This window comes from Rhinoderma darwinii, chromosome 11 (assembly GCF_050947455.1).
Source record: "Rhinoderma darwinii isolate aRhiDar2 chromosome 11, aRhiDar2.hap1, whole genome shotgun sequence".
In the NCBI taxonomy this organism is placed as follows: Eukaryota; Metazoa; Chordata; class Amphibia; order Anura; family Rhinodermatidae; genus Rhinoderma; species Rhinoderma darwinii.
This window is the reverse complement of record NC_134697.1, coordinates 81,760,835-81,787,471: the sequence shown is the minus strand read 5'-3', so window position 1 is coordinate 81,787,471 and position 26,637 is coordinate 81,760,835.

Here is a 26,637-nt window from a genome sequence, read left to right as displayed (position 1 = left end):
TTTTCTTGTTGTGTACCTTGATGACATACTGGTGTTTTCCAAGGACTGGTCCTCCCACGTGGAGCATGTCAGGAAGGTGCTCCAGGTCCTTCGGGAGAATAATCTGTTTGCTAAGACTGAAAAATGTGTCTTTGGGGTACAGGAGATACCATTTTTAGGGCAAATCCTCACTCCTCATGAATTCCGCATGGACCCTGCCAAGGTTCAAGCTGTGGCGGAATGGGTCCAACCTGCCTCCCTTAAGGCGTTACAGTGTTTTTTAGGGTTCGCCAACTATTACAGGAGATTTATTGCCAACTTCTCGGTCGTCGCTAAGCCTCTTACGGACCTTACCCGCAAGGGTGCCGATGTCCTCCATTGGCCCCCTGAGGCCGTCCAGGCCTTTGAGACTCTCAAGAAGTGCTTTATCTCGGCCCCCGTGCTGATTCAGCCCAACCAAGAGGAGCCATTTATTGTGGAGGTTGACGCTTCCGAGGTGGGAGTGGGGGCCGTCCTGTCCCAGGGTACCAGCTCCCTCACCCATCTCCGCCCCTGTGCTTACTTCTCTAGGAAGTTTTCGCCCACGGAGAGTAACTATGATATTGGCAACCGCGAACTTCTAGCCATTAAATGGGCTTTTGAGGAGTGGCGGCACTTCCTGGAGGGGGCCAGACACCAGGTAACGGTCCTTACGGATCACAAGAATCTGGTTTTCCTAGAATCGGCCCGGAGGCTTAATCCTAGACAAGCTCGGTGGGCACTATTCTTTACCAGATTTAATTTCTTGGTTACCTATAGGGCTGGGTCCAAGAATATTAAGGCTGACGCTCTGTCACGTAGTTTCATGGCCAATCCTCCTTCCGAGAAGGATCCCGCTTGTATTTTACCCCCTGGTATAATCGTCTCTGCCACGGATTCTGATTTAGCTTCTGATATCGCGGCTGATCAGGGTGCAGCTCCCGGGAACGTCCCTGGGGACAAACTGTTTGTTCCCCTGCAATACCGGCTGAGGGTACTCAGGGAAAACCATGACTCCGCTCTATCCGGTCATCCTGGCATCTTGGGCACCAAACACCTCATTACCAGAAACTATTGGTGGCCTGGGTTGCCTAAAGATGTTAGGGCTTACGTCGCCGCTTGTGAGGTTTGCGCTAGGTCCAAAACCCCTAGGTCCCGACCTGCGGGCCTACTACGTTCCTTGCCCATTCCCCAGAGACCTTGGACCCATATCTCCATGGATTTTATCACCGATTTGCCTCCATCTCAGGGCAAGTCGGTGGTGTGGGTGGTAGTCGACCGCTTCAGCAAGATGTGCCACTTTGTGCCCCTTAAGAAGCTACCTAACGCCAAGACGTTAGCTTCTTTGTTTGTGAAACACATCCTGCGTCTCCATGGGGCCCCAGTCAATATCGTTTCTGACAGAGGGGTACAATTTGTTTCCTTATTTTGGAGAGCTTTTTGTAAAAAGTTGGAGATTGATCTGTCCTTCTCTTCCGCCTTCCATCCCGAAACCAATGGCCAAACGGAAAGGACCAACCAATCCCTGGAACAATATTTAAGGTGTTTCATCTCTGACTGTCAATTCGATTGGGTCTCATTCCTTCCCCTTGCTGAATTTTCCCTGAATAACCGGGTCAGTAACTCGTCAGGGGTCTCCCCGTTTTTCTGTAATTTCGGGTTTAACCCTAGGTTCTCCTCCGTCTCCCCTGGTTGTTCCAATAATCCTGAGGTAGAGGAGGTTCATCGGGAACTGTGCACTGTCTGGGCCCAGGTTCAGAAGAACCTAGAGGCGTCCCAGAGCGCACAAAAGATTCAGGCGGATAGTAGACGTTCTGCTAACCCCCGGTTTGTCGTCGGGGATTTGGTCTGGTTGTCGTCCAGGAACTTGCGCCTTAAGGTCCCGTCCAGGAAGTTTGCTCCCCGATTTATTGGACCTTATAAGATCATTGAAGTCCTCAACCCTGTATCCTTCCGTCTGGAGCTCCCCCCATCCTTTCGCATACATGACGTCTTCCATGCCTCCCTCCTTAAACGCTGCTCCCCGTCCTGGTCCCCCTCGAGGATACCTCCTGTTCCCGTTCTCACCCCTGAGGGGGTGGAATTCGAGGTGGCCAAGGTTATGGACAGTAGGATGGTCCAGGGCTCCCTCCAGTACCTGGTCCATTGGAGAGGATACGGGCCGGAGGAGAGGACTTGGGTACCTGCCCGTGATGTTCACGCTGGGGTATTGATCAGGAGGTTCCACCTCCTCTTCCCCACTAAACCGGGTCCCCTTAGTAAGGGTCCGGTGGCCCCTCATAAAAGGGGGAGTACTGTTAGGGATCTGCCAGGTACTTCATCTAGCTACACTCCTGGGATTAATCAATCCACACCTGAGGCCAGACCTGTTCGACTGACACCTTCTCCCACCAACCAGGGTGGCAGGCTCAGGAGTGGGAGAGCCTATCGCGGCCTGGTCTCTCGGAGTTAGCTCCGCCCCCTGCCCTTTATTACCTGCCCTGTGCTCTCCCTCAGTGCTTGTAATTCTTTTGGATTCCTGGCCCCACTGCTGCTTGCTCCAGCCTGCTTCTGCCGTGCTTCTGCCTTGCTGCAGTTCTGCTTGACCTGCTTTGCTTGCCCTGGCTTGCTTCTGTCTCCGTGTCCGCTCGGGTGTACTCACTTCGTCCTGGTCCTGACTGTTCGTTCGCCGCCCCGTTTCCTCGTGGCATTCCGTGGCTACTGCCCCTTCCCTTGCGTGTTCCCTGTTTGTCTTCCTGTGCACTTAGCCAGCGTAGGGACCGCCGCCCAGTTGTACCTCGTCGCCTAGGGCGGGTCGTTGCAAGTAGGCAGGGACAGGGCGGTGGGTAGATTAGGGCTCACTTTCCCTTCACCTCCTTCCTGCCATTACATATTTAGTTTATGATTTACAAGTACACCCAGATCCTTCTCAACAAGTGACTCCCCCAGTGTAGCTCCCCCTAGGACATATGATGCCTGCAGGTTGTTCATGCCCAGGTACATAACTTTACATTTATCTACATTAAACTTCATTTGCCAAGTGGATGCCCAAACACTCAGTGTGTCCAAATCAGCTTGCAATTCACGATCTTCACGATCTTCCATAGTCTGAACATTACTACATAGCTCGGTGTCATTTGCAAAACTAGAAATAGTGCTATTAATCCCATCCTCTATATCATTAATAAATAAGTTGAATAATAGTGGTCCCAGCACTGAACCCTGGGGTCACCACATATAACCGGGGACCATTCAGAGTAGGAATCATTGACCACAACTCTCTGGATATGGTCCTTGAGCCAATTCTCAATCCAATTACAAACTATACTTTCTAAACTTATAGTCCTTAACCCCTTCCCGACATTTGACGTATCCATACGCCAAAGTCGGGTAGGGGAAGTATGGAACGGGCTCACGGAGTGAACCCGCTCCATACAATGCCGGTGTCGGCTGCATGTTACAGCCGACACTTCAGAGTAACAAGCGGGGTCACGCTCGTGCGCGATTCCGCTAGTTTAAACTCGTTAAATTCTGCGGTCAATAGTGACCACAGCATTTAAATCGTTAGAGAGAGGGGGCCACCACCTCTAACAGCTCATCGCGCTCCCCGAATTGCAATCGTGAGGGGGCGATGGTTGCTATGGCTGCCTGGGGGCCTAATGAAGGCCCCCAGGTCTGCCATCTTTGTGTTCCTATTAAGCCCTGCCTCTGGCCTGTCAGAATCACAATATACTGCAATACATTAATATTGCAGTATATAGTGCAAGCGATCTAACGATCACTAGTTGAAGTCCCCTAGGGGGACTAATAAAAAAAAAGTAAAAATTAGTCAAATAAAGGGGTTTTTTAATGTAAAAAAAAATTACAAATTAAAAAAAAAAACTTTTCCCATTTTCCCCCTAGAACATAGTAAAAATAAATAAATAAATACATATAATTGGTATCACCGCATCCGTAAAAATCTGAACTATTACAGTATATGATTATTTAACCCACACGGTGAACGCCGCAAAAAATAAATTAATTGTAAATGCCAGAATCTCTATTTTTTGGTCACCTAATCTCCCACTAAAAATGAAATAAAAAGTGATCAAAACGTCGCATGGTCACCAAAATGGTATCATTAAAAACTACAGCTTATCCCACAAAAAAATAAGCCCTCATACCACTTAATAGACGGAAAAATAAAAAAGTTGTGGCTCTCGGAATTTGGCGACACAAAATAAATTTTATTTTTTACACTTAGATTTTTACTTGTAAAAGTAGTAAAATATAGAAAAAACTATATATATTTGGTATCGGCGTAATCGTATTGACCCACAGAATAAAGTTAACATGTTGTTTTAATTGCACAGTGAATTGCGTAAAAACGACGCGCAAAAAACAATAGAGGAATCGCTGTTTTTTTCATTTTCTACCCCACAAATTATTTTCTTCCCATTTCCTAGTACATTATATGGCAGGATAAATGATGCTAAGAAAAGCTACAACTCGTCCTGCAAAAATCAAGCCCTCATAGGACTATATCGACGGAAAAATAAAAAAGTTATGGCTTTTGGAAGGTGGGGAGGAAAAAACGAAAATTAAAATCTGAAAAATGGCTGCGGCGGGAAGGGGTTAATTTACCCATTAGACGTCTATGAGGGACAGTGTCAAATGCCTTTGCAAAGTCCAAAAACACGATATCCACAGCGGCCCCTCTGTCTAGGCTTCTACTATAAATGTATCTAAATCCTGGCCAAGCAGTAAGCCACAACCACTTTTTACTAAATGGCACTGAATTCTGTTGCACATCAGGTAAAATACCATTTTGGACTAAAATCTGATAAAACGAAAAAAGAGGCACAAACACGTAAACAAATGCGGGCCAGTGTTCCCTTTTGTGGGGAAAACCACTGTGGGGCTGTCGTGCTCTACTATGTGGGTTCTCTTTTGGGCTGAAGATCACTACCATCCATCCTGCATGGAGTTGGATGTTCTCCCTGTGTTTGTGTGGGTTTCCTCCGGAGACTCTGGTTTCCCTCCACACCCCAAATACATACCACTGGGGAATTTAGATTTTGAGCCCCAATGGGGGCAGTGAGTAAGAACAATCTCTGTACAGCTCTGCGGAATATGTTGGCGCTATATAAGTAATAAGTAATAGGCATTATTACAGTTCAGAGGGGAGGATAACCGATACTTGATTTTGATATGTCCCTGGCAGAGACTTCCATAATTTCATTGATCTTGAAGTAAAAAAAAGAACCTATTCTTCTTGTCACTTGTAGATGTAGTAGATGCCCCCTTGTCATATTTAGAGGCCTGGGATAAAAAAAATTATTATATAGATATCTCTTTGGTTTATTCATACAAAGTAAGGGCTATTGCACACGACCGAGTGCCACTCGGGCCGTATTTCACAGCATCCGAGTGGGACCCGATAGTTTTCACGGACCCATTCACTTCAGTTGGTGAATCGGGTCTGTAAAAACAGACCTGACTCTCCGATTCGTGGGAAGATAGAACATGTCCTACCTTTCCATGGACTCGGACAGCACGGGGGCTAAGTACAGGTCAGTCACTATCGGCAGTCTTTTTTCCAAATGAAACCCTAATTTTGCGAAATCACACTACACTATATTTGTACCTACACAACTACCTTTTACAACTTTCACTTTTTTAGTGACCATTTAGACCAGGGGTCTCAAGCATGCGGCCCGCGGGACACAGAGCCGCTAGTATCGGCTCTGCTCCGAGACTCTGGAATTCCCTGACATCGCTGTCCACATATGAACAGCGATGTCTGGGGCTTCCCCAGAGCCGGAGTCCCGAGCAGAGCGCTGGTGTCGGCTCTGCTCCGGGACTCTGTGGAATTCCCTGACATCGCTGTCCACATATGAACAGCGATGTCTGGGGCTTCCGCAGAGCCGGAGTCCCGGGCAGAGCGCTGGTGTCGGCTCTGCTCCGGGACTCTGTGGAATTCCCTGACATCGCTGCCCATATATGGACAGTGTGTCAGGGTCTTGCCCAGAGCGGAGCAGAGCGCTGGTGTCGGCTCTGCTCCTGGACTCTGTGGAATTCCCTGACATCGCTGTCCACATATGAACAGCGATGTCTGGGGCTTCCCCAGAGCTGGAGTCCCGAGCAGAGCGCTGGTGTCGGCTCTGCTCCGGGACTCTGTGGAATTCCCTGACATTGCTGCCCATATATAGACAGTGTGTCAGGGTCTTCCCCAGAGCGGAGTCCCGTGCAGAGCGCTATTATCGGCTCTGCTCCGGGACTCTGGGGAAGCCTATGACATCGCTGTCCATACATCGACAATGATGTCAGGGGCTTCCCCAAAGCAGGAGTCCCAGTGATGTCAGGAGCACAGCTGGAGTCCCAGGAAGAGCCTACTAGCGCTTTGCCTGGGACTCCAGCTCTGGGCAAGCCCCTGACATCACTGGGGCAGCCTCTACAGAGGGCACTGGGGCAGCCTCTACAGAGGGCACTGGGGCAGCCTCTACAGAGGGCACTGGGGCAGCCTCTACAGAGGGCACTGTGGCAGCCTCTACAGAGGGCACTGTGGCAGCCTCTACAGAGGGCACTGTGGCAGCCTCTACAGAGGGCACTGTGGCAGCCTCTACAGAGGGCACTGTGGCGTTATCTACAAGTGGGTGTGTGACAGTATCTGAAGAGGACACTGGCATTATCTAGGGAGGTGTTGCATTATCTACAGAGGGCACTGTGGCCTTATCTACAGAGGGCACTGTGGCCTTATCTACAGAGGGCACTGTGGCCTTATCTACAGAGGGCACTGTGGCCTTATCTACAGAGGGCACTGTGGCCTTATCTACAGAGGGCACTGTGGCCTTATCTACAGAGGGCACTGTGGCCTTATCTACAGAGGGCACTGTGGCCTTATCTACAGAGGGCACTGTGGCCTTATCTACAGAGGGCACTGTGGCCTTATCTACTGAGGGCACTGTGGCCTTATCTACAGAGGGCACTGTGGCCTTATCTAGGGGTGTGTTGCATTATCCACAGAGGGCACTGCGGCAGCATCCACAGAGGGCACTGCGGCAGCATCCACAGAGGGCACTGCGGCAGCATCCACAGAGGGCACTGTGGCAGCATACACAGAGGGCACTGCGACAATATCTAAAAAGGGGCTGCCCAATCTTGACATGTGTACTAACTGAGCCGCCGGACTGCATTTAGCGACACTTAAACTGGAAAGCTGGATTGTTGAAATAAGCACGTGGAGAAATATCTCAAATTTTAAACCTAGCGCTATTATTATAGTAATGTAGTATTATTATTCTAGTAATATAGTGTTATAGTAGTTCAAATAACTAATTGATTAACAATAATTTTGTAATGTATCAAATTTGAAAGTAATGCGGCCCGTCAACTTCCCATTTTTTCTATATGCGGCCCACTTACCCGGCCGAGTTTGAGACCCCTGATTTAGACCAATGAAAGCGTATATTTATAAATTCAAGATTAGAAATTCTTTGAAATAATATGTTTATAATTATATGGAATTGGAAGTAAATTTAGCAGTTTTCACTTTGCAGTTGGTCCTGATTCATCCTCCCCATTCCACCCTTCTTCATGAAGGTGGTTTCAGTGAGCTACCGTTTTTTTGGCGGGGGGGGGGGGATTCTGCTCATGAAGAGACATGCGTATTTAAACAGAACCTCAGCACCCCTGAAATGTTAGTTTAAATAAATACTTGTATTCTCCATGAACTAATAATTCTGCAGCATCTTTTTTCAGAACACTGTGTTGTGCCGTTCCTCTGTTATTCCACTTGAAAATATGAATATATTGACAACTGGGTGTTACCAGTTGAGGGTGTGTCCCTACACCGTCTGATACTGTCCAATCAGAGCTGACTGTGTACGGACACGCCCCTTTGACAAGAAAAATAGAAATGACCTGCTGTACTCTAATAATACATTTCCAGGAGGAATAGCAGAGGACTGGCACAACTCATTCTAAGAGAACATGCTCCAGCATTGTTATTTTTTGGTGAATACAAGTATTTACTAAAACAGACATGTCAAGTGAGGAAGTCAGCTGTAAGAATTATTTTTACCTCTATAGGTTGTCCTTCATTATAGGATTTGAACTGTTAATGGTTCTAGTTCACGCTATAAATCACATACATTTTCAGGGTTTTTTTCACGGAAACAACAGCGTAGTCAACTACGCTATTGTTTCCGTTAAAAAAATGGAAACTTTACTGAACGGAAACCAACTGAAACGGAAGCATTACCATTTTATTTAAGTAGGGCAATTCTTAGGGCAAGTTCACACAGGGCGGATACACTGACTAAAAGCACACAGCATATCCGCCCTGGTCGCCGCAGGGAACTCTGGTCGAAAAACTGCACCAAATTGTGGTTCAGTTTTTCGGCCAGAATGTTTACTGCAGAATAAAAATAAAAAATAAATGTCTTACTTACCTGTAGCCATGGTGACTCAACCCCTTGTTGTCATGCAGCCCGGCCTCCTGGAATAATGTTTCATCCCATGTGACCGCTGAAGCTTGTGATTGGCTGCAGCGGTCACATGGGATAAAATGTCACCCCAGGAGGCCGGCCTGGACTAAGAAGCACAGAATTCTGGGTAAGTATAAGATTTTTTTTGCCCGAGTTGTGATTTTTTTCGTCGGAATCACATCTTTTCTGTCGCAACATCTGCTGCGGGTTTTACCTCCCTATTGAATTCAATGGGGAAGACCCGCAATTGAATTGATTACACAAATAGAATTGACATGCTGCAGATTTAAAAAACGCACCGTCGGTCAAATTCTGAAAGTTTTTTCCACTCATTATTTACACAGCGTGTGGATGAGATTTGTCCAAATATTATCCACTCTGCTGTTAAGGCCCTTTTACACTGGCCAATTATCGGGCAGACAAGCGTTCATCTGCTGATCGTATTGTATTAACCCCTACCTGCACCAGGACATAACTGTCCGTCGTTGCGGGAGGTTACTTCCCGCACGAGGACGTATAGTTACTGAGTTTTTCCCGGTGCACACTGTCGGAGACAGTGTGCACCGGGAAGTTAGCTGTCACCGACAGCTGACACTCCCCTCTTGCCGGCCAGCGGTCCTTTGCCACTGATTTCGGCTAATTAACCCCTTAAATTCGGCGATCGGGTGCAATCGCCGAATTTTGGGGGTTTATAACATATCGGCAGACCCTGGTCCGAAATCGCGGGGTTTGCCGATAGTTACTATGGCAAACGGAAGCCAAACAATGGCTTCCGGGTCTGCCATGGACGGTAGCCCATCAGGACCAACCTTCGGCTGGTCCTGATAGGCTTCCTGTCAGAGTGACAGGAAGTCACTGTGTAGTTCCCGATGGCAAACTGTCGGCGACAGTGTGCATCGGGAACTTGGAGATCAGCTGCCCCCGACAGCTGACACTCCAGTGTTGCCGATCAGCGGCTCATCGCAGCTGATTTCGGCAATTAACCCGTTACATGCGGGGCTCGATTGCGATCTCCTCATGTAGCGGGTTTGTAGCGCATCAGCAGCCCCCCATGCAATTGTGGGGCTTCTGATGCTTGTGATGGCACCCGGGGGCCAGACAACGGCCTCCGGGTCTGCCATTTATGGAAGCCTATGTGGATCAGCCTTGCTGATCCTCGTAGACCAACTGTCAGAGTGACTGTGACGTCACACTGACAGTTGGAATACGTTACACTACCTAGGTAGTGTAATGTATTCTAGCAGCGATCAGAGCTGCAGGACAAAAAAAGAAAGTGTAAAAAGTAAAAGAAAAGTTAATAAAAATGTTTTATAAAAGTGTAAAAATAAAAGGTTTTGTTTTCCTATAATAAGTCATTTATTATAGGGAAAAAATGAAAACGTTAAAAAAAGTACACATATTTGGTATCACCGTGTTCGTAACGACCCAAACTATGAAGCTATAATGTTAATTTTTCCGCACAGTGAACGCCGCAAACAAAATAAATGGAAAACTGTCAGCATCGCTATTTTTTGGTCACCACCCCTCCCAAAATATAGAATAAAAAGTGATCAAAAAGTCGCATTTACCCCAAAATGGTACCAATAAAAACTACAACCCGTCCCGCAAAAAACAAGACCTCCCACAGCTTTTTGGACGAAAAAATAAAAAAAGTTACGGCTCAGAATAGCGTGTCCCAGAAAATAAATAATTTTATAGAAACGTAATTTTATTGTGCAAACGCTGCAAAACTTAAAAAAAAACTATACACATATGGTATCGGCGTAATCGTACCGACCGGCAGAATAAATTAAAACATAATTTATTGCGCACGGTGAACGCTGTAATAAAGAAAGAATTTAAAGCGCCAAAATCGCTGTTTTTTGGTCACCTTAGCTCTAAAAAAGATCCTGAGGGGCCAGAATGCTCACTATACCCCTAGAAAAATTCCTTGAGGGTGTAGATTCCAAAATAGGGTCACTTTTGGGGGGTTTCCACTGTTTTGGTCCCTCCGGGGCGTTGCAAACCCGACATGGCACTGAAAACCAATCCAGCAAAATCTGCACTCCAAAATCCAAAAGGCCCTCGTTCCCTCCTGAGCCCTGCTGTGGGTCCAAACATCAGTTTACGACCACATATGGGTTATTGCCGTAATCGGGAGAAATTGCTTTACAAATGTTGGGTGGCTTTTTCTCCTTTATTCCTTGTAAAAATGAAAAAATTCTATGTTTCCACAGAAAAATAGGTGATTTTCTTCTTCACAGACTAATTCCACTAAATTCTGCAAAAAAACTGTGGGGTCAAAATGCTAAGTATACCCCTAGAAAAATGCCTTGAGGGGTGTAGTTTACAAAATGGGGTCACTTTTTGGGGGTTTCGACTGTTTAGGTACCACAAGACCTCCTCAAACCTGACATGGTGCCAAAAATATATTCCTAAAAAAAGGAGGCCCCAAAATCCTCTAGGTGCTCCTTTGCTTCTGCGGCCTGTGTTTCAGTCCATTAGGACACTAGGGCCACATGTTGGATATTTCTAAAATCTGCAGAATCTGGGCAATAAATATTGAGTTGCGTTTCCCTGGTAAAACCTTCTGTGTTACAGATTTATTTTTTTATTACAAATTAATTTTGGCAAAAAAAATTTAATTTGTAAATTTCACCTCTACTTTGCCTTAATTCCTGTGAAACGCCTAAAGGGTTAAAATACTTTCTGAATGTGGTTTTGAATACCTTGAGGGGTGCAGTTTTAAAAATGGGGTGATTTATGGGGACTTTCTAATATATAAGGCCTTCAAAGCCACTTCAGAACTGAACTGGTCCGTGAAAAAATGGCCTATTGAAATTTTATTGAAAATATGAGAAATTGCTGCTAAAGTTCTAAGCCTTGTAACGTCCTAGAAAAATAAAAGTACGTGAAAAAAAATGATGCAAACATAAAGTAGACATATGGGGGATGTTAACTAGTAACTTTTTTGTGTGGTATTACTATCTGTTTTACAAGCAAATACATTTAAATTTAGAAAAATGCAAATTTTTGCAAATTTTTGCATAAATATTGAATTTATCGACCAAATTTTTTCACTAACCTAAAGTACAATATGTCACGAGAAAACAATCTCAGAATCGCTTGGATAGGTAAAAGCGTTCCGGAGTTATTACCACATAAAGTGACACACGTCAGATTTGAAAAAATCATCTGTGTCCACAAGGCCAAAACAGGCTGTGTCCTAAAGGGGTTAAAAAACAAATACATTATCGTTGTCAGCAGCAGATCTCCCAGGGAGGCACACTGCAGACATGATACTACTGTATGGGGACGAGCGATCGGAGTAACGAGCGATCGGAGTAACGAGCGCTCGTCCCCATACATAGCCCCTTGTGACAGGAGCAAGCGAGCGTCGATCAATGAGCTGTCTCGTTGATCGGCGCTCGTTGCACTGGTCAAAATTGGCCGATGTAAGAGGACCCTTACTGTATTATGTTGTGGATTTTCCGCAACTAAATATTTTTGACTATAAAGGGTTACATAAAACCAGTATAAGATTTTACTGAGCTTTAAGGAAACAATAGGGAATACCCGGTCACACAGAAGTTGTTAATATTTTCTTCTTAACAGCAATATCCAGTTGTGATTTTTTTTCCACACTGCACGTTGCCGTTTACCATCATGATGTTATATCCCCACCTGTTCCTTTATGGGTATATACATATGTCAGTCGAGGAAGGCGCCCCTATCCCTTCCCTTTTCCTCCCGTATCTCTGAAGGCTGGTTGCCATCTTAGTTTTTGGCACATCCTCACATGACTGAACTAGATGGACAACAAAGGGCTCTCATTTTATCCTTGTCAAACAATCCAGAAAGTGACTGTCACCGTTCCGGCTAGAGGGAGTCCCTTCCTGTTACTAAAGACAGCAGAAGAATTACACGCTTCCTACAAAACAGCATCTATTAACTGGCGCTGCGCCAAAATACTGTGATATTGAGAATCGACTGTATCAGATTCTTACCTTACTGTTAGTTAAATGCAATATTAAGACTAATGTTTAGTTTATATTGTAAAAGCTAATATCCCTTATATAAGCAAAATGAATATAAATAGTCTAATAAAGTACCGTATTTTTCGGACTATAGGACGCACCCAGGTTTTAGACAACAAAAAATAGGAAAAAAACATCTAAAGAAAAAACTATTGGTTAAAAAAAAATAAATTGTTCAGTTTCACCACATTCTGAGAGCCATAACGTTTATATTTTTCCATCGTTTGAGCGGTGTGAGGGCTTATTTTTTGCGGGACGAGCTCCTAGTTTTTATTCGCACCATTTTTTTGGGTATATACAATTATTTTATCATTTTTTATTTCATTCTTTGGTGACCAAAAGACAACGATTCTGGGCGATTTTTGTATTATTTTTTTATTTTTATATTGTGCTTGGGGAAAAATGGGAAAAGGCATTATTTCTTAACTTTTAATAACATTTTACACTCCTGAAAATGTATCTAACTTTTTTTTTTTTTTTTACACATTTTATTAGTTCCCCTAGGGGACTTGAACCAGCGATCATTAAATCACTCGTACAATACATGGATGAGTTACGCTGTTTCCGTAACTCCTATAGTAATGAATGGCAGTTACAGAATCAGCGTTGCATGCTACGCTGTTTCCATAATACTATTCAGTTCTATGGGAGTTATGGAAACTGCGTAGCTCAGCGAGCACTCGGCTGTTTCCGTAACTCCCGACCACCTAAGCAGGAAGTGGCCGGAAGACAGCGGAGCCGGGTAAGATAGAACGGGGCCCCGTTCTAGAGATAAATGAAGGTCCCAGAGGTGGGACCCGCATCTATCTGACATTTATGACATATCCTGTGGATATGTCATAAATGTCCTTCATGGAAAAACCACTATAAATGCCACGGTCGCCATTGACCATGGCTTTTAACTAGTTAAACGGCAAGGAACTGTTCCTGGCCGTTAGAGCAGCATGTTAGAAGCTGACACCTGCAGTGCATGGAGCGGGCTCAGCGCGTGAGCCCGCTCCATACATCATCCCCTCCCCGCTCCATGATGTGCCGGCACATCATGGGTCGGGAAGGGGATAAGTAAGGAGCGGTCAGGGGGCCCGGCGCTGCCGGGTCACTTGACTGCCAACTATAAGACGCAGGGACTTTTTAGCAAGATTTATTAAACCAGCTTACAAAACCTCAGTTTCTACACAACCTTAACCAAAAGAGGTTTGGTTACGAATCTCCTGTTCTTTTGGATGTTTTAGACATTGGCATAAACTTGAGTAATAGGTTCTCTTGATGTTGGCTTATATTAAATATCAAAGTGCTGCCAGTTACGGGAGTTACATGTTGCAGGAAAAATATTAATGGTCTTTTTCATGATAAAACAATAAATACATTTTAGTACTGATCCATACATTATAACAAATCATTGACAAATCATGTTGTACTAGTAGACTGTTCAACACTGACAGAAAACTAAACGCACACGTAACTCATCAGTGGACGAGCGGAACCGAACACTGAATGTAGTAGAAGATTGAGACGATGCACAAATGGAGTGAATGGCAGATGAATAGCATGCAAGAAGTTAACAGATGAATGGACAATGAACAAGAGTTTTTAGCACTCACTGACCTTATCTGAATACTATCCCACAGCAGAGTAAGACAACAGCTTGGCAGCAGACCAACCCACAGGAAAGGCAAACAAAACAGTGGAACTACTGATCCCAGGATACACACAAAACCACTATACAAATACTAGATCTCTCAGAGGACCAACAGATCCCACAGTACAAACAAACACTAGACAAGAACAAAGTACAAACAAGACTCTGGAAAGAGTCAGCACATGCCAGAAACAGTCTAACTAGCACCTGAGTAATCCAGGCCTGAAGTATATATAGACCCAAGAAAGGTACTCCGCCCTAATCAACCAGGCAAACTTAAGTGATGACCAAATCCAGATTCAGACCAAAGGCATTGTTTAGCAATGCCCAAACACAGAGATAACAGAATCATTGATTAGCAGTAGTCCTGCTGCTAATCGTAACCCTGCCTCGAGGAAAAAATGGCAGCAACATACTGTATACTCTCTCGCTCTGGGTGCATAATACCGCTCATATTAGACCCCACATACATAACCAATAGACAACTCCATCAATGATCATTATCCAAAGCAAGAAAAAGGGGAGTCAAATGGGAGTCAAATGCTATTGTTATCTGAAATTCTTTTATTTTATTTAATCACATATGAAACAAACAAACATTATATCAAAACACTGATTCACAAAAAGGACTCCAGTAAAAAAACACATGGTACCCACATATGTGTCCCATCCATAGACTAGTGGCTTGTATATTGTACCATAAGGTAAACCACCACTTGGAAAGGGCACAAAAGTAAAACCTAAAGACTATGTTGTCTTTTATTGGCATAAATAAACTATCCGTATAAGGCCCTGTTCACACGGCATGTATTTGATGCGTTTTTCGTGTGTTCAAAAAACGCATCGCAAAAAAAAGAAGCTTCAGGTCAATTATTTGGCACATAAATGCGCCTTATTTCCATAGTCAATTGTAGTCCTGATTAAGCGGCAAAAAAAAGTGCCGAAAGCAGAATGAAAAAAATAATTATTCTCACCTCCCCAGGTCTTCAGTAGCGACGCGGCCCTGACAGCCTCCTGAGATGATGTTGTTTTGTCCCATGTGATCGCTACAGCCTCTGATTGGCTGCAGTGGGCACATGGGACAAATTGACGGCATCTCACCTGACGATCTCCTGAGATGACCTAGTTTTGTCCGATGTGACCACTGCTGCCTGTGATAGTCTGCAGAGGTCACATGGGACAAAAGGTATTAATCTCACCTGCTGGCCTCCTAAACGTACGTAGTTTTGTCCTCTGTGACCGCCGCAGCCTGTCATTGGCTGCAGCGGTCACAGGGAGACCATCGGAGTATGGTAATTTTTTTTATCTCCTCTTCTACCCTCTTTTTCTAATCTGTAATTCGAGTGCCGCAATCCCTAAAAGTTTCGGATCATGCCTAATCTGAAATTTGGGAAATTTTAACCCAATTTAATTTGTTTAGAATCGATCCACTGATCTCTAGTCTTGATTAAAAATTTATTTTTGCTTTTTGCACACAGCTTTTTTGCAGACCCATATATCTCCATGGTAATAGATAACAAATTAACCCTGTGTGGCCTATTTATGCAGTCATACTCGCTACCATCTGTCCCTTACTTCTTGCTAATTTACCAAATATTTTGGTGTAAGGATTGAAGCTGCAGGCTCAACCTACACAGGGTTTGTTTGTTGCCTGTTACCATGGAGACACATAGATTTGCATGAGAGCTGTAGACACAAACATTTTTGGGAAATTTTGAAAAGTGTGTGATATTTGGCTTATAACAAAAATAAGCTAAGTTTCAGGTTCATTAAGACACAGAACCTCTTCCACTTGACTTCAGATTCTACCACACATTCTTTTGGTAACCTCCCCCACTAGAATCCTATGCACATTTTTGAGAAAAGCTTTGTCCAAGGGAGAAATCCTTGGGGATAGCTGTGCCATAATTGTGTTGAGTGACAATAGTATTCCAAGGGTTATTTTAGAACTTTGTATCTTTCTTCTAACTGGTAATTTTTCAATAACTTTGTCATACAGTTGTTTGCAGTGTTTTTATCTTCATATTGTTTTTTTTGTTTTGTTTTTTTTAACTTAGCAGTTGGGACTTCGAGATACAAAAACTACTTGAATATTCACCTGTGAGTGGGCGTAATTATGACCCGTAAGGTCGTTTTTACGGGCCGTGCTCCCATTATAAATTATAGGAGCACGGTCCTTAAAATAAGAAAATAGGACATGTCCTATTTTTTTCGGCCGGTTTCTACGGCACAGACATCCTCCTGTAGACATACGGGAAGGTGTCCATTGTCCGTAGAAATTAATGGGCCCGTAATTACGGTCCGTAATTACGGTCCGTAATTACGGGCGATTTTATGGTCATGTGAATGGGGCCTAAGGTTGTATTCTCAAAGGATGGTAATGGAATGGCAGAGAGCCCGAACACAATCACATTAATGGTACATTTACACGCAGCAGATTTGTTGCAGAAATATTTACGACTGTCACATTTGTGTGAATGGAGCCTGCAGAAATCCATGCACACGCTGCAGAAACAACTCTATTTAATTTACAAATACTGATGCAAAATACTGACCAAAATATGCCCGTCTGAGAGGGTACTACTGTCTACCGACAGAAATTCCTGCAAAGATGGCTTGTGTCATCTAGAGAGAGCGAGAGAAAGAAGAGGAATGGACTGCTGCCCTGCATCGGCACCTGTACCTGTAGAAGCGGCAGTGGCATGCAATTATGTGATGACGGCACATGTGACAGGACCATATTATAGAGTTTTAATGTCTACTTGCATGGCCTCGGCTGAACTGTTGTTTGCAAATCCTGCAGATAGCCAGAGCAGGTGAAGTTCAGAAAGTGTCCTATGTAAACCACTGAGACAAAAAAAAAATCATATCGAAATAATATCCTATAATATACTAATTTGTGTTTCACATTTTTGAAATTTGTTGCAAATAGAGATAGAGGCACAAACTTGTTGAAATGTCGGCGTAGTAAAGGTTCCTTTAGACAGGCCAACGAGCGTTCATATGACAACAGGGCAACGATCAGCCGATGAACGAGCAAATGGTCGTCGGCAGAACATCTCCCTATGTAAACTGCAGACATAATGAAAATGTATGTGGACGAACCATCGTAGTAACGATCCCTCTTCCCCGTACATAACTGATCAATGCTCTATGAGCCCCCATTGACGAGCTTTCTCCGTTATCGGCGCTAGTCTTCTCTGCCCTTGGTTGAACTTGATGGACATGTCTTTTTTCAACCGTTCTAACTATGTAACTAGATTGGGCCATGACCTTATCCATTGCTAGGATTTTCCTCACGGTCTATTGGGTACGTTTATCTGTCATTATGTTTCTTTACCCTTCTCCCTCGTTGGGTTTCTACTCATGTTATCATTGTGGCTTCCCCTTTGCTCGGTGTCACTGCTGTCCATAAAGACATTCCGCTCTCGGTGTGGCTGCCTTTATTCTCCATAGCACTGTTTATCTACCCGCGTCTTTACCCTTTCAGTGACCATCCATTGTCCTTTCCCTTGTATCACACTGTTCATATTTTCAGAATATGAAGGAAACCACAAGTATTGCAAAAAGGACATAGCTAAATAAATCTCCAGAAACTCCCACACAATAATGTGACATTTCTTGTGAATAATATAGTTAGCAATATACATAATCATTTTTGTTACTGAAATGTTCTAGAACAATCTTTTATCTAACATGGCAGAATTAAATAGGATGTGGGCCAATAATCATAACCTGAGAAAAACTGCTCTTGTAAGGTATATTACCCTTCTGCTCTCGTTGGCAGAACCGTAAGTGACCTGATTAATATAAACACTAATTAAAGGTTACGTATATTTAACCACATAGCAGCAATTTTAAGCCAAACCATACCAAGCCCATGGGAATTTTGGTTTTAGCAGGATATATTCTGGAAATGTACTGTAGATAAAGCACCATAAAAAAGTATTGTTTTTATGAACTATAGTTTGAGTTCCTATAAAGACAGCCTTTAATCTCATATCATTAAGTCCAAGACTAGTATTTAAGGACAGGTCAAAAGAACCAATAAATCGTTAAAAGTATGCAGTTCACCATTCCGAATAATTGGTTTGGCCATTTCAGCCATGCCAAAATATCTTTACAAAAAACAGTTTGTCAATTTTCTACCCTTCTTGATCTGCAACATATAACTGTAAAGATGCCCATGCACATTAGACAAAGCAAGAAGCCGCCATTTTCAGCAGGATCGGACAACAATCTAATGCGTATGATGGCGACTTACCTCCAAAAGCAGATACTTGATAAACAAAAAACAAAAAAGAGGGAGCGATGGAGCTCCTCTAAGGTGATAACGTACTTGATTAAGAATAAAATCTGTAAAAGTGAATCTGGATTGACTCACCTGATGGATTTGTGCAAGATCATCGTCACAACTCAACTTTGTTGCGTATCGTGGGTGATTCACCCTGGTATCGGCACACTGAGCAAGCCTCCGGAGCGGACCCTCGATGTATAGCTCCGAGATTGGAAATTCCACCGTGGTCGGGTAATTCTCAAATTAAAGACATGGAAAAAAGTACTCCTTGTATCAGGTGCTCTTGTGCAGATGGTTCAGTGAGTCCACAATCAGATTTAGAAAAAAAACGATTTATTCAGTGAACATACTTAAAATACAAGTGCTGCAACGCGTTTCGACCTCACAGTAAGGTCTTCGTCAGGTATATCCAGGCATATGCCTGACGAAGACCTCAGTGCAAGATGGAAACGCGTATTTTAAGTATGTTCACTGAATAAATTGTTTTTTTTCAAAATCCGATTGTGGTCTCACTGAACCATCTGCACAAGAGCGCCCGATACAAGGAGTACTTTTTTCCACCTCCGACAGCAGATGTCAGAGGAAAAAAGTATTGGGCATGTTGGATTTCAATGTCTGATCTTTTGTTTTCCGACGGGCGATAAGTAGAGGGGTCAGGCATCAGCCTCCCCTCATTGAAATAAACATGCATGTTGAGCTAAGCTGACAATTATTTTATGTGTATGGCCACCTTAAGGCCAGCTATACACATTAGATAGTAGTCGGCTGAACACTTGCTCGATTGACAACTATCTGTTCCGGCTCACGTTATCTCAATAGGGAGAGCATAATAAACTGCAGTCAGATACCTCTGGTGGGGGTTCATCTCTGAATGTACATGACAATTGTACAACACAATTGTTCTCTCCCCTGACAGAAGACATTGGGGGGCTGTGGACCGATTCCAATAATTGAATATAATGCACATGGACAGTGGAAACCTCTAGGAATGAGAAATAGTCAAAGAACAAGTTTCTTGTGGCAGAACGTAGCAGGCTTGCACAAAGCCCTGATCTTAACCCTCTCAAACACCCTTTGAAAGAATTCGAATTTGGATTGGGATCCAGGTCTTATTTTCTCATAATCGGTGCCCCTCACTAAAGCTTTTATGGATTTTGAATGGAAAGAATCTTTACAGCCATATTACAAAAATCAAAGAAGGCCAAAAAAGTAAAATGGCAACTAAGTCCATATTAATCTTCATTGGAAGAGGTGTTCAACAAGTACATATGGATGCCTTTGGCCATGTAAACTATAAACTCGATCAGAACATGCTAATAATAAAGGGTGGTTGGATGTGTTGGGTTTTGATCTTGTTATGCATTAGGGTCAAGGAATTTCAAAACTACACCTCAATTATTACAAAACCTATGGCCATCCTGTTGATTCATATAGCCCCAACCTTCTTACCCACAAACAATAGCAGGATTTTTTTCTAGGATGTTCAACATATGGTTCCAGTTTTCAGTGGTACATTTAACCTCCATGGATCAGCATCATAACTCCATAGTTCCTGGTGGGCCAAAAAATGTTCAGGTTGATGGCCCAGAGTGGCACTGTAGCGACGGGAGGTAGGGAAACGAACAAGTGAGCCCTAATCTACCCGCCACTCTGTCCCTGCCTACTTGCAACGACCCGCCCTAGGCGACGGGGTACAACTAGGCAGCGGTCCCTACGCTCAGTAAGTGCACGAGACAACATACAAGGGAATACAAAGCAAAGGGAAAGGGGCAGTTGCCCACGGCAACACCGTGAGCAACAGAGTGGTGAACGAGCCAAGTCAAACCAGGAGAGCACGAGGAACCAAACGCAGAGCAGGAGAGTAGTCAGTAAGCCAGGGTCAGTATGGAGCAGGATCAAATAGTTAGGAGCTGTAGCTGGGCCAGGAAACCACACGGAAAGAATCACAAGCAAGGGAGGAACAGGAAAGGCAGGTATAAATAGACAGAGGGCGGGAGCTAGCTCCGTCTGGCCAGGCTGCTATAGGCTCTCCCACTCCTAAGCCTGCCATCCTGAGTGGTGGAAGATGGAGTCAGTCTCAGAGACGTAGATTCAGGTGTAGACTGATTACTTATGGGAGTTAACCCCGAAGCTGTGCCTGGCAGATCCTTTACAGTACCCCCCCTTTTATGAGGGGCCACCGGACCCTTTCTAAGTGGACCTGGTTTACTGGCGAAACGAAGGTGGAACTTCCTGACCAATACCCCAGCGTGAACATCCGGGCGGGTACCCAAGTCCTCTCCTCAGGCCCGTATCCTCTCCAATGGACCAGGTACTGGAGGGAGCCTTGGACCATCTTGCTGTCCACAATCTTGGCCACCTCGAATTCCACCCACTCAGGGGTGAGAAAGGGAACAGGAGGTTTCCTCGAGGGAGCCAAGGACGGGGAGCAGCGTTTAAGGAGGGAGGCATGAAACACGTCGTGTATACGAAAAGATGGGGGTAACTCCAGCCGGAAGGAGACAAGATTGAGGACTTCAATGACCTTATACGGCCCAATAAACCGGGGAGCAAACTTCTTGGACGGGACCTTAAGACGCAAGTTCCTAGACGATAACCACACCAGATCCCCGACCATAAACAAGGGGTTAGCAGAACGTTTTCTATCAGCCTGAGTTTTTTGTACGCTCTGGGACGCCTCTAGGTTCTTCTGAACCTGGGCCCAGACTGTGCACAGTTCCCGATGAAAGACCTCTACCTCGGGATTGTTAAAACTACCAAGTGAAACGGAGGAGAAACGTGTATTAAACCCAAAATTACAGAAAAAGGGGGAGACCCCTGACGAGTTACTAACCCTGTTATTAAGGGAAAATTCAGCGAGGGGAATGAATGAGACCCAATCATATTGACAGTCAGAGATAAAACACCTTAAATATTGTTCTAGAGATTGATTAGTCCTCTCAGTTTGGCCATTGGTTTCAGGATGGAAGGCAGAGGAGAAGGACAGATCAATCTCCAACTTCTTACAGAAGGCTCCCCAAAACAAAGAAACAAATTGTACCCCTCTGTCCGAAACAATATTGACAGGGACCCCATGGAGACGCAGGATGTGTTTGACAAACAAGGTAGCTAACGTCTTGGCGTTGGGTAGTTTCTTGAGGGGCACAAAGTGGCACATCTTACTGAAGCGGTCTACTACCACCCACACCACCGACTTGCCTTGGGATGGAGGCAAATCGGTGATAAAATCCATGGAGATATGTGTCCAAGGTCTCTGGGGAATGGGCAACGAACGTAGTAAGCCCGCTGGTCGGGACCTGGGAGTCTTGGACCTAGCACAAACCTCACAAGCGGCGACGTAGGCCTTAACATCTTTAGGCAACCCAGGCCACCAATAGTTTCTGGCAATGAGGTGTTTGGTACCCAGGATGCCTGGATGACCAGATAGTGCGGAGTCATGATTTTCCCTAAGTACCCTTAGCCGGTATTGCAGGGGAACAAACAGCTTGTCCTCAGGAAGGTTCCCGGGAGCTGAACCTTGATCAGCCGCAATTTCAGAGACTAAATCAGAATCAATAGAAGAAATGATTATACCGGGAGGCAAAATACAAGCAGGATCTTCCTCCGAAGGAGGGCTGGCCATGAAGCTACGCGACAGTGCATCGGCCTTAATATTTTTAGACCCAACGCTATAGGTAACCAAAAAGTTGAATCTGGTAAAAAATAGCGCCCATCGAGCTTGTCTCGGGTTTAGCCTCCGGGCAGATTCTAGGAAAACCAGATTCTTGTGGTCGGTAAGGACCGTTACCTGGTGCCTAGCCCCCTCCAGGAAGTGGCGCCACTCTTCAAATGCCCATTTAATGGCTAAGAGTTCGCGGTTGCCAATATCATAGTTACTCTCAGTGGGCGAAAACTTCCTGGAGAAGTAGGCACAGGGGCGGAGATGGGTGAGGGACCTGGTACCCTGGGACAAGACAGCCCCCACTCCCACCTCGGATGCGTCAACTTCCACAATAAATGGCTCCATTTGGTTGCGCTGAACCAGCACCGGGGCCGAGATAAAGCACTTCTTAAGGACCTAAAAAGCCTGGACAGCCTCAGGAGGCCAGTGGAGGAGATCAGCACCTTTGCGAGTGAGGTCCGTAAGAGGCTTAGCGATGACCGAGAAGTTAGCAATAAATCTCCTGTAATAATTAGCGAACCCCAAAAAATACTGTAACGCCTTCAGGGAGGCAGGTTGGACCCATTCCGCCACAGCCTGAACCTTGGCGGGGTCCATGCGGAATTCATGAGGAGTGAGAATTTGACCCAAAAATTGTATCTCCTGTACCCCAAACACACATTTTTCAGTTTTTGCAAACAGTTTGTTTTCCCGAAGGACCTGGAGCACCTTCCTGACATGCTCAATGTGGGAGGGCCAGTCCTTGGAAAACACCAGTATGTCATCAAGGTACACTACAAGAAATATCACCAGGTAATCTCTCAAAATCTCATTTATGAAATTCTGGAAGACCGCCGGAGCATTACACAACCCAAAGGGCATGACGAGGTATTCGAAATGACCTTCGGGCGTGTTAAACGCAGTCTTCCACTCATCCCCCTCTTTGATGCGGATAAGGTTATACGCCCCCCGTAGATCAAACTTAGAGAACCATTGGGCCCCCTGAACCTGATTAAAGAGATCAGGAATCAAAGGAAGGGGATACTGGTTCCTTACAGTGACCTTATTCAGGTTACGGTAGTCAATGCATGGCCTAAGACCACCATCCTTCTTCCCTAAGAAGAAGAAGCCTGCACCTACCGGAGAAGTAGAGGGGCGAATGTAACCCTTGGCCAGGCATTCCTGGATATACTCTCTCATGGCTTCACGTTCGGGACAAGAAAGATTAAATATCCTACCCTTAGGAAGCTTAGCTCCTGGTACCAATTCGATAGCGCAATCGTATTCTCTATGAGGAGGTAACACTTCGGAGGCCTCCTTAGAGAAAACATCAGCGAAGTCCTGAACAAACTCAGGTAGCGTGTTCACCTCCTCAGGGGGAGAAATAGAATTAACAGAAAAACATGACGTCAAACATTCATTACCCCATTTGGTAAGCTCCCCAGTATTCTAGTCAAACGTGGGATTATGCAACTGCAACCAGGGAAGTCCTAAAACCAAATCGGACGATAATCCCTGCATCAACAGTACAGAGCACTGCTCCAAATGCATGGAGCCAACAAGGAGTTCAAAAACAGGGGTATGCTGTGTAAAATAACCATTACCAAGAGGAGTGGAGTCGATACCCACTACCGGGACAGGTTTAGGCAAATCGATCAAAGGCATAGCAAGAGACATAGCAAATACCACAGACATGATATTAGCAGAGGACCCTGAATCCACGAAGGCACTGCCTGTAGCAGACCTACCACCAAAAGAGACCTGAAAGGGAAGCAAGATCTTATTACGTTTCATATTTACGGGAAATACCTGTGCGCCCAAGTGACCTCCCCGATGATCACTTAGGCGCAGAAGTTCTCCGGCTGCATTCTTACGCTTAGGACAGTTGTTCACTTGATGCTTGTCATCCCCACAGTAGAAGCAGAGACCATTCTTCCTGCGGAAATCTCTACGTTGTTGGGGGGACACGAAGGCCCCGAGTTGCATAGGTACCTCTGAGTCTTCCGGGGAGGAACGAAGCAACGGAACCTCGGGAGGCATCATGGGGGAGTCGGAGGAGAAAACACATAAACGTTCACGTTGTCGTTCCCTGAGACGTCTGTCAAGTCGTACCGCTAAAGCCATAACCTGGTCTAGGGAGTCAGAAGAGGGATAGCTAACTAGCAGGTCTTTCAGGGCATTCGACAGACCCAACCTAAACTGGCACCTTAAGGCAGGGTCATTCCACCGAGAAGCTACGCACCACTTCCTAAAGTCAGAACAATACTCCTCAATAGGTCTCTTACCCTGACGTAAGGTCACCAGCTGACTCTCGGCAAAGGCAGTCCTGTCAGTCTCGTCATAAATGAGTCCAAGAGCAGAAAAGAAACGATCAACGGAGGAAAGTTCAGGGGCGTCAGGAGCCAAGGAGAAGGCCCATTCTTGGTGGCCCTTCCTGGAGCCGGGACATAATTATACCCACCCGCTGGTTCTCAGAACCTGAGGAATGAGGCTTTAAGTGAAAGTAAAGCCTAGAACTCTCCCAAAAGGAGAGAAAAGCCCTCCGGTCCCCTGAGAACCGGTCGGGCAACTTGAGGTGGGGTTCAGGAGGTGAGGTGAGGGGAACTACCAAGGTAGCATCAGGCTGGTTGACCCTCTGAGCCAGGGCCTGGACCTGTAGGTAGAGACCCTGCATTTGCTGAGCCAGGGTCTCAAGGGGGTCCATAGTGGTGTCAGGGACCAGGGTAGACTAGGTATGGGCTTGTGATTATGTAACGACGGGGGGTAGGGAAACGAACAAGTGAGCCCTAATCTACCCGCCACTATGTCCCTGCCTACTTGCAACGACCCGCCCTAGGCGACGGGGTACAACTGGGCGGCGGTCCCTACGCTCAGTAAGTGCACGAGACAACATACAAGGGAATACAAAGCAAAGGGATAGGGGCAGTTGCCCACGGCAACACCGTGAGCAACAGAGTGGTGAACGAGCCAAGTCAAACCAGGAGAGCACGAGGTACCAAACGCAGAGCAGGAGAGTAGTCAGTAAGCCAGGGTCAGTATGGCGCAGGATCAAATAGTTAGGAGCTGTAGCTGGGCCAGGAAACCACACGGAAAGAATCACAAGCAAGGGAGGAACAGGAAAGGCAGGTATAAATAGACAGAGGGCGGGAGCTAGCTCCGTCTGGCCAGGCTGCGATAGGCTCTCCCACTCCTAAGCCTGCCATCCTGAGTGGTGGAAGATGGAGTCAGTCTCAGAGACGTAGATTCAGGTGTAGACTGATTACCTATGGGAGTTAACCCCGAAGCTGTGCCTGGCAGATCCTTTACAGGCACATTCAGAGTTATCAACCTTAATGGTCAGATGATTTAATGTATATTGGTGGCTTAGTGGCCCCCAAATCTATTTTGTATAGTGATCTTATGCACAATACACTGTGTGTGGGGCACTAAGGGGGCATTATACTGTGTGGGTGCAGCTACCGGGGCATTATAGTGCGTGGGACATCTATAGGAGCATTATCCTATGGAGCAGCTATAGTGCATTAAACTGTGTGGGGCAGCTATAGGGGCATTATCTTGTAGGGGAAGCTATGGGGGCATTATACTGTGGGGCACTAAGGGGTCATTATACTGTGTAGGTGCAGCTATGGTGGCATTTTACTGCATGGGTAGGCACTGTAGGGGCATTATACTGTGTGCGGAGGCCCTATGGGGGCATTATACTGTGTGGGGGCAGCTATAGGGGCATTCTACTGTGTCTGGGCCACTAAGGGGTCATTACACTGTGTGGGAGGCCCACTGGTTTGGGGCCCACTCAGATGGCATTCACCCCCTGTTCTAAACCCCTAGCTACGTCTCTGTTGGCCACTAATGGATGGGTCGGGTCACATGACTCAACACCACCAGCCATAGTCGGGCCTCAGCGACAAACAGCAACAGGACAACTTGAGCCCGCCCCAACCCCCGCCTGTATAATTGTCGCCAAATTCGATATTGCAGGGACTTATTTTTACAATGGAGCTAAGTACCGGCATCTAACTATGAATGATGTTGACATACATCAGACGAAATGGGGATAAGCACGGTAGTGTGGGGTCCCAGACAACAGTCTCTGCCAAAAGCGGGTCCCGGACTCAGAAAGTTTGGGAACCACTGCCTTAGATAGTAGAAGACAGTGCTGCTTAGCAATATTTGCATTTTTAAACTTCCTTAAAGAAAGTGATATTAGGATTTGTTTTGCATTTCACAATTCGAGTACTGTGCAATTATGATTAGTAGAAATGTCAAATAATTGTCACAATTGCCATATGCAAAGGAAACAAAATCTTGCCATGCAGCGTTTTTAAACATGTGGCAATAGTAATGTGTAATTTCTGACGCCCTCACCTCTAAAAGCAAACTGATACGTATTCCCTTTGGTGTCACAGCAGAGCTAGAGAGAGCTTTGCAAGTGCCTCATTTAATTGGATTCATATTCCTAGACAGCCTCGGTCATGAGGATAAAGGGATATGTAGTTTCAGTCCCTCTAATTATTTTGATCTTGGTCTCAGATTCCATACAAGACTGCCTGTCCCTAGAGAAGCAGGTAAACTAGTGTACAGGAAGTGTCAGACAGAGG